This window comes from Ptychodera flava, chromosome 16 (assembly GCF_041260155.1).
Source record: "Ptychodera flava strain L36383 chromosome 16, AS_Pfla_20210202, whole genome shotgun sequence".
NCBI classification, from domain to species: domain Eukaryota; kingdom Metazoa; phylum Hemichordata; class Enteropneusta; family Ptychoderidae; genus Ptychodera; species Ptychodera flava.
Window position 1 is genome coordinate 18842515 of NC_091943.1, and position 18833 is coordinate 18861347.

At 36.5% G+C, this 18833-nt stretch overlaps 1 long non-coding RNA gene across 1 annotated transcript in view; it reads right to left on the bottom strand.

Moving 5' to 3' along the window:
- The window catches only part of LOC139114217 (uncharacterized), a 97991-nt gene that overhangs the window by 47918 nt on the left and 31240 nt on the right, over positions 1 to 18833 (bottom strand). The window contains exon 3 of the long non-coding RNA XR_011547827.1: positions 13624 to 13741. This is a non-coding gene — a long non-coding RNA (uncharacterized lncRNA). The remainder of the gene's footprint in view (positions 1 to 13623; positions 13742 to 18833) is intronic.

Here is an 18833-nt window from a genome sequence, read left to right on the forward strand (position 1 = left end):
ATATATATTTGAGGTCAAAGGTCATTGAGGTCACGTCACATTTTGTCATAATAATTGTATTGCTAAGTTATTCCTATATACCAAAATCAGACCTCTAGCTCTATTGGCTCGCTCAAAATAAGATATGCGCATAATTAATGAGGTACAATATATGGTGTCATAAGGTGTCCTATCATACCAAATATGAAGGGTGTAGCACTTGTGGTTACTGAGTTCTGGACAAATATGTATATTTGAGGTCAAAGGTCATTGAGGTCACGTGACGTTTTGTCAAACAAATTATATTGTTAACTTATCCCTATATACCAAAAATCAGACCTCTAGCTCTATTGGCTCGCTCAAAATTAGATATGCGCATAAATAATGGGGTACAATATGTGGCGTCATAAGGTGTCCCATCATACCAAATATGAAAGGTTTAGCACTTGTGGTTACTGAGTCATGGACAATAATGATATTTGAGGTCAAAGGTCACCAAGGTCACATGATATTTTGTCAAAATGTCTGAGATATCTGCGTGAACCGATGGACTCACTGATGGACTCACGGACGGATATGACCCAATCTATAAGCCCCTGGACTTTATCCGTGGGGACAAAAAACTGTGTCACTGCATCCTTAAGGCAATATGAATACGATGAGAAACTAAATTTTTATTTTTCTAGGCCTTATACATGGGAGTCTATGGAGGTGTAAACTAAAAAGTCCTCTAACACGGCCAAATTCGATCGCATTGTGAAACAAATCGACGTGCATCTGTAGGGGGTTGGGTACTATTCTTGTGCAAAGTTTGAAAGAAATTGACCAGGGCATGTCTGAGATATCTGCGTGAACGGACGGACGGACGGACGGACTGACATGACCAAACCTATAACTCCCCCAGGACTTCGTCCGTGGGCACTAAAAACAACGCAACAGTTATTACAGCTACACCGGCGGTAGGTTCATATCCAGCGCCCCGTACGATCTGCCGCCGTCGCTTGAAAACAATCTCATAAACCTGGCCATATGGACAACTGTGTATGGGCAGCTGGATGCTTGACTTCTCGGAGAAGGCGAGCTGTCACGTTCAAGCTCACGATTATTTGTCGATCAAATTTCAGTAAATTTACCTTACCTAGATGAAATTTTGTCTAAAGGCTGAAATTTCGCCGAAGTTTGACAAAATTGCATCGATTTTTCAGGTTCATATCCGACATTTTTGAGTTTTGAGTGCAGACAGAAATAAGTTTTGAGGCAACATGGCTGCGACCCCATGTTGACCCCTAGCCCTGCGTACGATGCTATGTGCTACAGCTAACACACAGCATCGTACGCAGGGCTAGCGAGAGAGTTGCCGACATCGATGGTTATTTACGAGAAGTGAATAAAAGACTGTCATTTTTGGAAGCGATCGAGTAGCTGAGGTAGGCTGGGATACGACTTGGGCCCAAGAACGCTGAATTTCGGCAGTAATTTGGCTTTTTACGTCAAGTCCCAAAATGGATTTGAAGTCACCGACCCTACGTACGGGTCTTTGCAAGGCTGTGGTGAGCGGGGCGATTAGCTGTAGCGGAACACACAGCATCGTTCGCAGGGCTAGTTGACCCCAAGTGAAAATGTGTTCGCGATCAAATCTTCCTGTATTTTTTTCAGAATTTTCGACAAAATCATTGCTTCTTAAATCTTTCGTATAATATAAAATACTAAAATAAAAATGCGATGTGCCGTGTCTCCAGATTTCTAAAATATCGTTCGTTGACCGTTCGACGGAATACTCATTTCGCAAACTTGTGACGCAGTTGGAATTCAATACTGACCGACAAACAATCTTAATGAGACGAGATCATTCTAGACATCCTCCAAATTATCCAACCATTCGCGTTAGAGTTCAGCTCGCTTAGAGTATCATAACATTCTTCGGCCTTCGTTTAGATCGACCCTAATCTCTCCCATTTAGGAAATAAATACACAAGCTACCTTGACAAAACTTCGTGCACCATCCAGGACCAAACGCACTACAAATCTGTCTTGACGTCATCATCTCCTTACATGGTAATCGGCATACCGTATTTTTTAGCAAAGGAGACACAGAATACGTCGGAGTATTCAGTTTCAAAACGTATTACATTGTGTGATGTTGTCAAAAAAAAAGGTAATGTTACTGCAGTGGTATAAATTAGAAAACACAAAAGTTCAAATCAGTTTATTTTGGACTGGCTTTACCCAACATTTCATATTGTTTCTTATGCCAGATTTGACCACGTGCTTACTGGCGACCCCTTTACATGCAAATTTTGTGTCAAATGGTGTGTTCTCCTGGAAAAACAAACGTACGATTTCTATATGAAGGAGGCGAAATTTGCCCTCAAAACTCGAAACCACCCCTTTATGGGGTGTACCTAGCTATTTTGAACGAGCTTCTCGAATCTGCAGCTCTATTTCGAAATGATGGTCTGGTTTTCTCAGCTCAAGGATAAGTGTTCTCCATCGCTGTGGGCATTACTATTCTCAACTGGGGGTACAGTTTCCAGTCGTAATGTTTTTCATTGTGTCCGGGATATAAAACCTTTCCTTTTTACACTTCAGCTTTGATTAACACTAGTCCACATCTTGTCAGCGATTAAACATGTTTCAAGTTTAAATGTTAAATTCTGGTCTCGAGCCCTCTTGTTCGACCAAACTGAAATTACCCCTCCCACTTTGGCTCGTCCAGTGGGTGTAGCAAGGGTCGTGCCATCGCCTAGGAAACGGAGGGTGCATTAATTGTTGCATTTCGATGCACATTTTGATTATATTCAGAAGATTTTGTGGCAAAAACTCAGATAGAGAAGCATTAATATTCACATCTCACTTATTCAAGACTGGCTGAGAGCAGCACTTCCATTCAGTTAACATCATTACGCCATTTATTATGCCAAGAAAGATGAAGCCAAGACATTTTGCCCTCCCTAGTCTCAGCCAGAAATGGTTATACCTTACAGAGTTTTTTCCCACGGAATGAAAACAAATGTACTTGGGCTGGGCCCAGTACAATAATATAAAGTTTGATGTCATGGACAAAGTCGTTCTCTTTATTTGAAAATTCGGTTGTACAATTTGGTTTCATGCTGGAATGATGGTCAAATAAAGCTTACCTACAACCCTGCTTACAGGAATACGAAAACAACTACAACAACAAAAGATCAGCCGTCATGTTTCGTCTTCAAGTAATTATCTAATAAAGTTAAATTTCATTAAACGTGATGACGATTTCTTTTGAAATATGAATAATGTCAAATAAACTATCTTTGCTGATCAAAAGGACCATGCATGTCTTTCGTACCACAACTTTCAAAAGTATGAGTCCCGTGCCGGTCGCAACCTTTGTTTTACGTCGGTGTCGCAGCTACTTAGCCCTATGGCGTCTGCACTCTTGGCTTGTTAGCTTCATTGGAGTCAAAACGTACTTTGGTTTGCAAGAAGGAAGGAAGGATAGCTCATGTGAAAACAAATCATTGATTGTTTTATCCATGTAAGGCAATTTAGTTTTCATCCAGAATTTTCAGTCCATTAACTCATAAAAATAGAATTCGAATGCCTTGTTAAAATCTTAATGAAGCATTTTTTCGGCTTAGAATACGTGTAATCATCAATTTCTTTCACGTCGATTATTTCATTTAAAATGTGTAAATGTATATCATCCCTATCCCCGTTTGTACAATGAACTCTCAATGAGTCTTTGATGTGTTCTGGAATCGTTGCATATATTTTGCCCTAAATTACATTTGTAAGAGTCTTTTAGTACCCCAAGCAAAGTTTAAGAAGTTCCGTATTATTTTTAGTTCTCGTCCGTATGAATTTTTATTCTTTTTATCGACTTTACTACCCTTTTCAGTAATAGAGCGCGAAGCTTTTTTTAAGCCACTGCAGTGAACTGCAATAAAACTGCCCACACTAATAGTTTCAGCTGTAGCCAGCTGGCAAAGTCGACAACATTGTATGTCCCATGCAGACAGTATGTCTGGGAAGTTGAAATAAAAAAGATTTGTACATGGACCAGTGCATGGTAATGGTTACATTGTATCTTGATCTTGAACACAGGGTGCTGATCGTAGACTCTCATTTACAACTCGAGCCTCAGACAGAGCCAGTTTTGCCTTTGTACAAGCAGACTTTTTGGTCTTTATCAAGTAGCCTTGTTCAAACACCAAAGTGGCCACGGCTACAGCTGAAACTAATTAGTGTAAGCAGTTTTATTGCAGTTCACTGTAGTGGCTTCGCGCTCTATTACTGCAAATGGTTGTAATAGTTTTTCTATTTCTGTACTATATCATATGTTTATGATACCATAGCACTTGCAGTTAATGAAGATACATAATGCTAGCGCTCAATTTAAGTCAATGAATATTCTCTGTAAATAATTGATTCATACTTAGGATTGAAGAAGATCATGGCTTCGTTTGTAATGCACTGTCTGTTCGGTCCTGGCAGACGCCCTCACCAGTATATTCTTTTTGTTTTTAATCTCTCTCTCACACACTCACACACACTCTCTCTGTCGTAAATGTAACATTGTGGGGTGACTGTTTTGTTGCTTGTATTTATATAATAATAATAATAATAAACTTTAATTCAGGATAAAAGCACAATAAGTATTAAAAATACAGTTTGTTGCATCCCATATAAAAAAGAATAAACAAAAAAGGACATAACATAGTACATAGACAAAAAAAAACTTGCAACAAAAGCTAAAAGAGTCAAAAGTTACTAGGTTAAAATATACATCGACTTTCTATATGTCGCGTTAAAGCTAGAATAGACAAATGCATCCGAATTTCGAATTGTGGCTAACACGCTATTGTCACTATTTTGCAATCGGTCTGAGAATTTGAACAAGAACTTGCGTCGGCAGAGCTTGGAAAGATGGAATTGAATTTTCAACAACCATTGCACTTGCACTACAATCACGAGGCAAATGCATGAGAATACGAAACGCATTGTTGTAAGACACTCTGAGGTTGTTCATACACTGACGGCTGAAATTCCACCATAATGTGAACAATACATGTTGGTACAGTATGAACGGAAAAAGAGTCACCTTAACAGCATTATTACAACTATGAAATTTACGTAGGAGTGAATTCGCATAACCATAAAATTTACGTGTTTTTCTCTTAATGTCATAGTCATCACATAAATTATCAGTGAATATATATCCCAGGTAAGTATGTTTTGAAACGGCATTCAGTTTCTTGGCGCTCAAGTAGACAGGTGGAACCAGGTCAAAAGAAAGCCCAAATGAAGCCATATAAAAGCTTAGTTGATGGCAAAATACAACCCTTAAATGAAACTGGCGTGTTTGACAACAGGAAGTACGGGGAGGAAAATTACTGTCTATGTTTTGACCTGAGAACGCATTCGTTGGTTGTAACTCTACACTCCTCATTTTGTACCAAATGACCAACGTGTTGAGGGAGGATTGCATTTATGTGGTCCATCTCAAGTATTACTGTAACATGGGTCAGAAGTCAAAACATAACTTGTATTATGATATGATTTTCTCAAACAAATATCCCATTACTCACAGGAGTCTTTCGATATTTCACAACACCCTTTTCAATGTTTTCATTTTGAAGTGTGAGTTGCGTTTATCTGTTTTGTACAAGATAAAGGGCAGTTCATTCCTAGCTTGCACTTTTTATTATCATTTACTAAATTACTTCTATCATAGACCCTCGAGTTGTATGTTGTCAACCCCACCATATAATTGTCTAAAATGGAATCCCTACATCAATTTTACGACGTTCATACATATGATCTCAAACACCGGATTAAATTAATTACAAGTCATATAATTGATATAAATTGTGTATACATATGTAGAGCACAAAAGATCAGTAAACCAGTCGCCGTCGATCTTTTGACCTTTAGTCTCAGTGGCATTCTGTGGACGAATGAATGACTTAATCAGCGAACAATCAAAGTATACAAAGAGTTGCTCAAGGCATGGAGGTTCAGTCGCCTGTGCACCCATGCTGTAAGTCACTATACATTATTCCTACCTGTGGCATCGTGAACCAATAGTGTAAGAGTATGTGACGCACGTTGAGCGCGAAATAGTGTGTCCAGTACTCATTTGAAATTTGCGATGCGGAAATGATTGAGGCGGTGAACGTCTCTGTGATCGGATGTAGCTGCACGGTGCTGTAGCTCGGGTTTTGCCAAGGTATATGGGCAGATCCACATACTGGGCAAAATCTCGAGCTACAGCACTGCAACTAGGATACTGTTGCAAGAGGTTTTGCAAAACCAGGTCACTGTGTGTCACTGACCCAAGGGTAACGATCACACTCGTAGCTATGCGTGCATGCATGCAGGCATGCAGGTATAAGTCATGCAGACCTATGCATGTGTGTATTGCGTTGTCACGCGATGGCTACGCCTACGACCAACCACATTTTACTTGATGCTGCAGATCTAGTCCAGTCAATCTACGAGATTTTGGCACCTAACCCACCACAAATTGCAACAGAATTTTTTTCTTCGGAATGCATTTTAATGAGGTACCCAGAACAACATATTAAAAGTTTACTCGAATCCACCTTGGGGAAATATGTCTAATTTGCATAAATCAAATATGGCGGCCAACCATCCAACAAAATAACATAATTGGCTATATATCACATATTAAACTAGCTATTTCAGATATTTCAAAGACTGACACTAGTTATTTGGCTCAGGGAATCATTTTGGAGGTATAATGTTTCATATAGGCACCTCGTTAATTTGCATAATTCCAATATGGCGGCCAACATTCCTACAAAGACATTTTTGGTCTTATACCACGTACTAAACAAGCTATTTCAGTGATTTAAAGTTAAAAGTATTTTCTTAGCATGGACAAACGATTTTCGAGATGCTATGATTTGCATAGGTAATTTGTTAATTTGCATAATTCCAATATGGTGGCCAACATACCTACAAAAAGACATTTCTGTCATATACCACGTATTAACCCTTTTGGCGCCAAAGTCTATTTTTGTCAACTTTATAAAATGTACCACTGTCAATTTTTCTGCTTTTTGCCAAAATTTTGATTAAAATCTGTAGCTGCTGAAAAATGATATCCATTTGGTCCAAAATTATGAAAAAACGTACAGAAAAGTTCACAGAAATTGGTAAAATATCGCATTAAAATTTTGGTGTAAAAATTACAGCAGTCAAAGGGTAAACGAGCCATTTCTGTGATTTCGAAGTTAAAAGTGTATATCTTTGGCATGGACAAACAATTTTCGAGATGCAATGATTTGCTTAGGTACTTCGTTAATTTGCATAACTCCAATAGGGTTGCCAACATACCTACAAAAGACATTTTCTATCATATACCATGTATTAACCCTTTTGGCGCCAAAGTCTATTTTTGTCAACTTTATAAAATGTACCACAGTCAATTTTTCTGCTTTTTGCCAAACTTTTGATTAAAATCTGTAGCTGCTGAAAAATGATATCCATTTGGTCCAAAATTATGAAAAAACGTACAGAAATGTTCACAGAAATTGGTAAAATATCGCATTAAAATTTGGTGTAAAAAATTACAGCAGTGAAAGGGTTAAACAAGCTATTTCTGTGATTTCAACGTTAAAAGTATATTTCTTTGGCATGGTCAAATGATGTTTGAGGTGCAATGATTTGCGTTGGCACTTCGTTAATTCGCATAAATCCAATACAAAAGAAATTTTCTGTCATAAAATGTATTGAACAATCTATTTCAGCCATTTTGAAGTTTAATTATATTTCTTGAGCATGAAGAAACACCTTTTGTGGTTCAATGTTTTTAAAAGAAATTTTGATGATTTTCAGAAATTAAATATGGCTGCCGAATTAATGCCCAAATAGCTTCTAATATAAATAAGGTTATGGTATAGTTTTTAGGAATAGGAATATCAAGAAAACACTGTCAAGAGGGCACAGCACCCAACGCACTGTATTTTGAAATATTCTTCAAATTTTTATTAATTTGTTAACCCAAGATTAAAAATTGGTTAGGTTCATCTTTTAGCTTGGCAAGCAGTCGTAAGTTGCATGATATAGAAGGGTTAATGTATACAAATGTATGTAAATCACCCGAATTCCTGCTTCCCTTTTATCCGAATTTCAAGATTTCCAAAGAATATAACTCTGTTCTAGCTGGGTCATATTTTCTGAAATTTTCACATTATGTTTTTAAATGCTATATAACAAAACAACTATTTTGTTTTGCAATAAAATTCTTACATTTTGAATTAGAGGCATTTTTATTTTGCTAACCATGATTTTAAGCACTTTTTGAGTGTCAGTCGTTCAGCCCATGCCATTTTAGAATGAAGATATACTCTTGTTTCAAGTGAAATATTACATTTCACAAAATAGTTTGTAAGGGTTTCCTTGTTATCTTAGATGAGAAATATTCCTTCGAAAAAAATGTGTTGGCAACGTGCAGCTCCACATTAAGGCCTTGAACATTTATTTTTAAAAAGAAAATTTACGTACAATACGATCCATTTACGAATAAAAGTTTACTTTAATAGATGTCTGTGATACTGAATTCGTTAAAATACCCATAAATATATTGTATTTTGAAAAGAATGTTAAAGCAAATTGTGTAGACTTACATATATGACTTCCGAACGGATTAAAATACGTATATGTTGATGTGCGTTTACTATGAGTTGTAAGAAAGTCATGCAATTTTAATTATTTGTGATTTTTCTAAATATGACAACCGTTAATGATTGTTAGTCATCTAATAATCATCTCTTTCTGAATATAACATTGGATTCATCTGTGTAAGGCATTATTTGTGTTTTTTAGGTGCTTTATACTCTACAGTGTTACAGCATGTAATCTTTAATGTTTACTGTTTTAAAAAAGTCGTGGACAAAACCTTTAGTTTCTAATTTAAACTGAACCCCTTCCTTATGGACGAGTGCATCTTTGGTACATCCCCCTAGATGATAGGCAAGAAGTCATCACATGTAACAGCAAAAATACAATAAACACAACAAAGATAATAACAATGCAAAAAATAAAATAATGTGACCAAAAATAACACATGCCACAATAGAAACAAATTAAAACTTAGCGCTGATGCAAACAATGTCAAACTCTTAAAAACTTGATCAACACACAAACTCACAAAAATTGAAAATTGCATGCTTAGCAAAGACTTAAAATTAATTCAAACAACTCATTAGCCCAACAGAATCCAACTGTTACACGATACAAACATGCAAAAATGACACTTGTAAAAATGACTCGAGATGTACTTCTTTGTATTGTGTAATAGTTGAATTCTGTGTCTGGATTAATTATAAGTCTTTGCTAAAGCATGCAGTTTTCATATTTTTTGAGTTTGTGTGTCCAGAAAGTTTCTATGAATCTGACATTGTTTGCAATAGTGCTAAGTTTCAATTTGTGAGTAATACGACACTTTTTATTTCCGTCATATCATTTTTTCTGGGTTTTTTTAAGCTTTGTTGTTATTATTGTATTTTGCTGGTATGTGTGATGACTTCTTGCCTATCATCTAAGGGATCTTATAAAGATGCACCCATCCATAAGAAGGGGGTTCAGTCTAAATTAAAAACTAAAGATTTTGAACACCCCTTTTTTTAACAGTAAACATTACAGATTACATGCTTTGACACTGTAGAGTGTTAAACACCCTTACAAATTACGAAAATGCCACACACAGATGAATTCAATGTTATATTTAAAAAGAGAACATATCATTCAGAAGACTAACATTCATTAACATTAACAGTCGTCATATACAGAAAAATCAAAAAATTTTAAAAATGAATGTCCAAGGACTTAACAGTTTCTTCTTGATAGTTTCCTAGTGCTATAAACTATACCAAAACCGTTATTTATATTAGAAGTGGCAACAGGGCATTAATATGGCAGCCATATTTAATTTATGCAAATTATCAAAGGGCCTTTGTAAAAATTGAGCCACTAAAAGTGTTTCTTCATACCCAAGAAAAATATTAAAACTTCAAAATCAAAGAAATAGCTTGTTTAATGCGTGATGCATGACCGACAATGTCCTTTGTAGGAATGTTGGCCACCATATTGGATTTATGCAAATTAACAAATTACCTATGCAAATCATAGCATCTCGAAAATCGTTTTTCCCTGCCAAAGAAATATAATTTTAAGTTTAAAATCACTGAAATAGTTTGTTTAATACGTGGTATATGACCGAAAATGTCCTTTGTAGGGATGTTGGCCGCCATATTGGAATTATGCAAATTAGGAAAGTACCTATAAGGAATCTCCAAAATAATTCCCTGAGCCAAATTACTAGTGTCAGACTTTGAAATCACTGAAATAGCTTGTTTAACATGTGATATATAGCAAATTATGTTATTTTGTTGGACGGTTGGCCGCCATATTTGATTTATGCAAATTAGACATATTTCCCCAAGGTGGATTCGAGTAAACTTTTAATATGTTGTTCTGGGTACCTCTCTGAAATGCATTCCGAAGAAAAAAATTCTGTTGCAATTTGTGGTGGGTCTAACCCTATTTTGACTGGACTAATCATCCTCGGGAAATTAAGCGTACCTTCTTTTTGTCGGTGTTGCATTTACTTCAGTGCGTGTCACCGGCTTAAAAATTTCTTCGCTGTTCTTTACTGCAGATGTGGAAAATGATGCTTTGACACTGTTGAAGTTCTACCATCGTCATCATTCACATAGGCGTAGCCAAGTAGCACAAAGACCTGCATGCAGAGCTTGAATATATTCTTTTCTGAGTACTATGGTGAGTAGCTATATTGATATGAACTCATCGCCTATTGAAAATTACTGAACACACAAACTATTTGCAGAATTGTAGCTCAACGTTTTTGCCGAGAGCAAAATTGGCTTTGTAGACCAACAAACAAATCCCCTGGATAAACTTTAACTACTATAGTCCGAAGTTGTTTCTAGGCTAGGTTCAAGACGGACAGTCCCTCTTCATCAGAGGGGCCGTCAGCCGTGCATCAAACCAAAAGTGATTACTACACTTCTGCAGCTGATAGCCGGAAGTGTGACTTGCCAAAAACTGCATTTACATCAAACTCTTGGCGAACTAGGTTTGTCACTGCTTGGTTCTTTGAAATTTATTCATTATTGACAATCATTTTGATTGATCAGAAAACACATCTGAGTATTTTCAGAATTTACATGTCAGGGGTAAAATCTTTACAATGATACTAAATCACAGTGGCAATTGCTATGGACAGCAGAAGGCTACATTTACTATTGATACATGTAGGCTTACAGTGTAAGCATTTGGTAGCTCTCGAGGAAGCTCCAGTTATACCTTTGAAGAAATGCGATATTATCTCCAGTCAGCATTACATAAGTCACTCACATGTACAGCACGAAGACTAGCATCTGCCAAATAAGTCGCGCAAGTAAGTAGCTGACATTGCTTTCAGACCACAAGCCACTTATTCATAATGAGTATTAGTTGGTGAGATATCAAGTGTCATACTCATGCAACCTCTGATTTACATTCTAAGTTCACAACTGTTTCAGCTTTGTGCTTTCTTTTCAGCATTTTTCTAGCATGTTCAAGCTCTGAACCTATGGTTCTACTAAGAACATTATCTTTACGTTATAACAGGTTGAAGAAAGTTTTTTGTTCAATACCGCTGCAAAGACTTTGAAGTTTTCTGATTTGATTACAAAACATCATTCAGCCCTTGGTACATGCTTCATCATCTGTTGTTTTGGTTTGAAAGGGCGCCCTTACCGACCAACGTTTGCATTTTCAGACGTGTGTTTATAGGTTTATCCACAGTCCCTCCACAAAAGGACTGTGGTTTATCTCATTGCAGAAGGACACTTGGTCCATGACAGTTCATCCAACGACCCGATGATGAAAATTTCAGTTCCAGTGTTTGCCTCTGCACGAGATTTACCAAAATAGCCTTACCCTAGTGTTATTTCATTGAATTAGATGTGACTCTACGGAACTACAAGCAGACATTTGAATTATACCGAGAGACAAAGTTTATTATGCATAGATTTAATTTCTTGGTTGTGGCGATACTTTCAGTAAATCAAAAGATGGAATCATCATTCAATCGTTCTAACACATGTACACGTACATGTACATCTTCTACCACTTGGTTTCCAGTACTTTCTTGCAGCTTTGCTAGTTTCTTCATACTATGAAAATGAATCAGTCACAGGACCCCTGCTTCATCTAGTGTAATCCACAAGTCTCTTGACTAGATGAAGCAGGGGTCATGTGACTGATTAACCTATGTTTCTACTCAGAACACCACCTCTAAGTTTTAGTAGGTAGAAGAAAGTTTTGGTTCAATGTCACTGCAATGACTTTGAAGTTTTCTGTTTTTATTAGTAAACATCACTCAGCCCTTGGTACATGTTCCATCATTTTTTCATCCGTTGTTTAGATTTGAAATGGCACCCTCACCGACCAGATAGGTTTATCTCACTGCAGAACGGTACTTAGTCCATGACACTTCATCCGACGACTCCGATGATGAAGAATTTCAGTTCAAGTGTTTGCCTCTGTACAAGATTTTTTTCCAAAAAGCCTTACCCAAGTGTTATTTCATTGGATTAGATTTGCTTCTACAGAACTACAAGCTGATATTTGAATTAGACCCAGAGACAAAATTTACTATACATAGATTTAATTTCTTGGTTGTAGCGACACTTTGAGTAAATCAAAAGATGAAATCATCATAAAATCGTTCTGTCAATAATACATGTACATCTGCTGCCACTTTGATTCCAGTACTTTCTTGCAGCTTTGCTATTGTCTTCATATTACGAAAATGAATCAGTCACATGTCCCCATACAGAATGTATATAAATTTTCGTAAATCCGACAAACAAAGGAAAGCATCGCATATGGCAAAATGTATGTTTAATGAGGATACTTGTGTTTCATTCTGATATGTTTGTATTTTTACAGAACTCCTTTAACTGTTTATTTGATATGATTGATTGATTGTTCGATTATTCACAATAATGTTTCCGCGAATTGAGATAATGCCTTGATGAGAATGGACCATTCGGGAGAGTTTAAACAACACTGGATATCCCTACAGCTGTGGACGAAAGACGAGATTATGCTTACTGACAAATGAATAATGTCAAAATAGCAAACAGTGCACGTCACAATTAAACTATGAGGTATTGAATTACAAAGCACATCACAGATTTAAAAACAATACATACTGTTATGCTTGAATGTCATCTGTCAGTCATAGAATATCATTATGACATGTTGATATGGTAATACACTGTAATTTGATTTAACTATTTTGCAGTTTGATTATGAAATAATGTTCCATAACTAGCATTTTGATTTTAAACTTTGAATGATGTTTCCATGTTGATGAAATCTATGTGTGAGATCTTTTTAATGAATGATTTGATTTTACATGGTTGTACAATAACACGTGGTAATGCAGACATGCAATGATAGGATGATGACACAGTGACTAGATAGTGACTTGCAAAAATTTGTGAGATATAAGAGATAAGTAACCTGGAAAGTACAGACTCATCTCAATGCATCTATAATCAGCCATATTATTGGACATGCCAGATAGTTTAGAAGCCCCTAAGAGTGCCACTCGATACTTACGTGAAGTTATGTAGTCCTGATGGTAGCTCCAGGGAATCGGCTACAGCCTAACCACACTGACAGAGTGTCAGTGCTGGTTTGATCATGAGTGTGCAACCAAACGTGCTTGTACTGTTACCTGTGGATGATAGTAGATAAAATTGCATGTATTGATCTGTACAATTACACATAGAAAGTCTCCTGTCATGCTAATGTTTTTATGGCTTTATTGCAACGAGGTTTTAAAGGTGTTGAAGAATCTTCTTCATTTTTAACTATGCCACTACTGGGGATGTTTATCGACTTTACTGTGTACAACAAAGCTGTAAAACACTATGTCTTGCCTTATACAGACTAGAAACCTAAGCCGTATGGACAACGGCAAAGTTTGTGCAGGCACGTTTGACATGTATAGAAACTAAACAAATTATTATACCTACTTTTTGAGTGTATGACTGCCATATGTTTTGCCCCTATACTGATGACCTCACAGAAATGGCATGACGTTTTAGATATAATGGCTCCACAGTGTAAACATTGGTGTTACACGTGCACCCCAAATGCAAGTAAAGAACAGTATGTCTATCATAATATTCAGTATGGCTTCGAATTCCTTGCAGACAACAGACTAACAGACAAATATCCTCGCAGGAGGACCTTGACTACAGTGATTTATTAGTGATCTTTACTGCTGTTCAGAGTGTTTGCAATAAAAAACTCAAACACCAGCAAATTAAACGTTATACAGAAAAAAGAAATTCTTTTTCATTTCTGGTGGTAAACTTTAATTTTTGTGACGTTTGTGTAGGTATATACATGTAGTCAACACATTTTATGGGCAGACCAAAGGACCCGTCTGATGATTATTCCTTTATGTGTGTGTTATTGCACTTTGCTAAATAAGCACTCATATTTTGCGTAGCACAGATTGTAATAGGAAGAAACTGACACTTTCTTGCTTTTTTGCGTAAATGTGCAAGAGTTTATTTTTCTGAAACCTCCCCCGTCAGAATACTTTTCTAGCAATCAATCAGCAAGAAATCGGTTTTCTCGCTATACAGCAGTATATCTGCAAGAAATTGTATTCTCACTGTCAATTTGGAATATAGAGGGAGAAAACCAGCTAGTCGCCAATTGACTGCGAGAATTCAATTTGTCTTAGATACACAATAAGAAAAGTAATTTCTCACCAAATGATTGCAAGAATACATTATTCTCGTAAATCAAGTGCGACAAAAAATTAATTCTCGCACATTTCTCTCAAAAAGTGAGAAAGTGCCCGTTTCTCGCTATTTACTCACCAAATGTTGTACCAGTACGTAGAATTCATTGTTTTAAACCGAGTATTCATCAGTAGTGCTGAGTAGTTTTCACAGTGATCAATCATATCAATGGTCTATATGTTCCAGGTGCCATTCTGTTAGTTTATGATGGCATTGATCAGCGAATCATTCAATATTGAGGTTACAGCGACCTCAGTGGTGACTTTATGATGAACGATGTTTAAGTCAACAACAAACAGCTTTTCAGGATATTAATAGTTCAAAGCAATCAGAATGTCGTCCAATCAGAAGCAAGACTTACAATAGGTGAGTTAGCATATTTAAAAAACATGCTTTTCGATCCCCAGGTGTAGTAATACTGATTTTCACTTAGCGAATTTATTTTTGCAGTGCACGGATAAATCAAAGATACACCTTCAGGATTCAATGTGTCTTTGTTCTTTGTCAGATCATAAATATCAATTTGGAATACTTAAAAAGTCAATAAAACAAAACTTTCTCTCAAATGAAGCAAGCATTTTTCATAAAAAGTGACATCTCAGCTGAACGATGCTGTAGATATGCAACACTTACAAAAAAAGTGTCAGTGCGTTCATAGAGATGTTGGCCGCACTGCTGTGATATATGATGTGTTTTATTATTGATAAGTATACATGTACTTTTACTGTAGAGCTGTAGTGGTGAAGTCTGAATGTAGACTTTGGACAGGTGCCATTTGCAGTATTTTATACCATACACATTGTCGAATGGCCAGTCACATCCATAGGCACCTCAGACAGAGCATAACCACATTAATACTCTACAAACCCATCTCCGTAGACTCCAAAAACAGTGCACATTAAGACTCTACATATCTACTATTTGGTAACTGACACACTGTTACCTGTATATCACATCTCAGAATACACTCATAAATAGAACAAAAATTTCATGTCCATGCACAATGTATATTTTTTTAGAATTTTGAGAAAGTTTGCAGTCCTATACAAAGACTACACACCACAGGTCATACTGTTCTTTAGTATTGATGCTCAACACTGACAGAATTATAATCATGAAAGATGGTATATTTATCACTGATAGGGAGGCTAGGGCCAATGAGAATTAGCTGACATGTGATAAAGTGCCTATTTTGATAGATCTTTGTGATGTGTTTAGGAAAGTATTTACCCATTGAATACACACATCAGAAACAAACAGTGTGGTATGTTTTGAAATATGAACATTTTTCTACCAAACATTGCATCTCCAAGTTTGTGCAGAATGACAAGTGACAAACGCTGCAATATTTTTAAAATTTCATAGTCAAGGTGAGTATTTTGCAAACAAATTGACACTAACAAAGTACATTTTGTGTAGAATTTGTGCTGTGATGTGATTTGTATATATCTAAAAAACTGAAAGTAAGAATATCGCAAACTGTGTGCATGTCAGCTGCTCTGAGATCCAGTCTGAAGTAAAAGTGACAGCAATCAGTTGACAACAGATGGAACATTTGAAGATTGAAAGTCTTGTTAACAGAAATTACTCATAATTGGATCAATATGTTTATTCATACGTATTCTTGATGGCATAAATCTGTTGATAAATGATTGATTCAACTTAAAAGAACATGAAAGGTGGTTGTTTTCACAGAAAAGTGCGACAAAAAATCCGTCCGCTCTATTCCCGGTGAATCAGATGGACAAGAAAGCAGACACCACAGGGGTCACAGGGCCACAGCTTGGAATTTTGTATTGTCCTGACATACACGCCCTAGATATGAACACATCCTGCACACTGTGAAAACTTAAGATAAGTTATGTAACTATCATATTTCATGGTGACCTGGTTGCGGGGTTGTCATGTCAAGAGTTTCAGTAGATCATCGCTAAATTACATGTGTATACCATTTGTACACTAGTTTCAAAGCAATGTCTGCAAGTGTATGACTTCAGATGTTGCTGAAGACTTCTCATTCCACACAACAGAAACAACACAGATTCTAGTGCAGTTCATGTACATGTGCTATCCTTTATAATTTAGAGGTACACGGTAGAGTTGTAGAACTGGATCTAGCGATTACAGATGTCTCCAAGAAATGGTTTGGATTTGTTGAAGATGATAGAATGAACGTGTTTGTGGGGGACGGTCTGAAATTCATTGAGGAAAAGGCAACTGAAGGTAATTTTGAAACACCTTCATCATTAATTGCAATTTTCAGTCACTCATTGCTTGCACTATGAAGAGATATGATCAGCATAAATCAGTGAAATGATGTATCAATTTATGCTAATTTATGCAAAATTATTCAACACCACTGGAACATGCAATCATATTCAAAAAATCTATTTAGATCCAAAAAAATTGTAGAGGACAAAATGATATACTGACAAGATTTGATTGAGTATTCTCATAACAAAGATATGTCATATGATGCCCACAGTGTGATGCATGCATGCCCTTGGCTGCACATGAATGTAACTCAACTTTCAAAGATCAAACGGTCAGATCTTAACATGGCGGTGAATTCATATATATTCACTGTTATAAACTCTAAACAGATGAAAAAAAATTCAATGCTACAGACAAATGAAATTGCATATTCAGAGAACAAAGCCAATGCCGTGGATGTGAATAGAAATAAATAGTAGCATATTTGACCTCAGAGTAAGACTGTTCCTTTAGGTACGGGGCCACAGGGGTTACAGAATGAAACGCACGGGGAAAACATTACCATCATGGGTTCTTCTATGTCCCATTTTTTTACTAATCCCTTTTGCCCAAAAATAAATTTACCTACACAAACTGTAACTGACATTTATATTGTTGGGCAAAATAAAGCAGGGGGCCATGAGCAGGCGGTTTACACTCAGACGAGTACAATAACAAAGTTTACAAAGTCAAATCAAATTATTAGTTATGATATCATATACACATACCAGTATATTTGACGATAAATTTTGATGTGCAGTACAAATTATACAACCATATATTTATTTACTTACCAGGAAATTAAAAATATGACAGATCATGCTGAACGCCGACAGTAAGATTTATCAGTCAAATGAGTTGTACACTAGCAGGCTTTGTGGGAAAATAATTTTTACAAAAAGTTTCATCAGTCTCGAAAATTGAGATGAGCAAATTTACATTTTCAGGAATTCTGTATTAAATTCACTCTTTTAATTACACAGCAAGAAAACTACAGGCAGATTTCAGCACATGCCTGTATTAGGGTCTGATCACTACCTGTAACAGTCCCAAAGAAATAACCTCTGTTACAGGACCTGTAAAATTGGTCAGATATCATGCGTGTGTGAACAGGTCTGTATCAGGCCTGGTATTACAGGAATGTATACAGTGATGTAATTTCTGAGTATATCCAGTGCTGTGACCACATGACTGAAATACTGGTTTTAGAAACAGTGGTGTGTCAGTGTTGAATTTACAGGGCCTGGTGCAGGGTCTGAAAACTTCTCAGATTTCAAGGGTCTATATTTTCGGGAAAATGGGCTAATTTTGATGACAGAAATAAATAAAACATAATTATGTGCACAGAGAAAAAAATTATTGACCCTGTTTCACATTACTGTGTACCGACCTGTAGATGAAGTGCTTAGACAGACAGAAATTTCAGACCCTATCACAGGTCCGTGTCCACAACACTGTACATATAGTCCTATCCTATCAACCCTGGATACAGACCTGCACATCAGCCCCTGTCACAGCAATAGGACGTCTTTGCTGACACAGACCTATACCACAGAGTTGTGTCAGGGTCCGTCATAGGGCCATTTTTTTTGCTCTGTAGCCCTGGCCTATAAATCAAAAACAAAACCAAAAAAATTTCAAAAGCCTGAGATGACAAATATGTACAGCATTAAAAATCCACTGTGTATCATATGACATTGTACAAGTGGTATAAACGAAAATATGTGCGGTTAGAATGGATGCTTTTAACCGCTG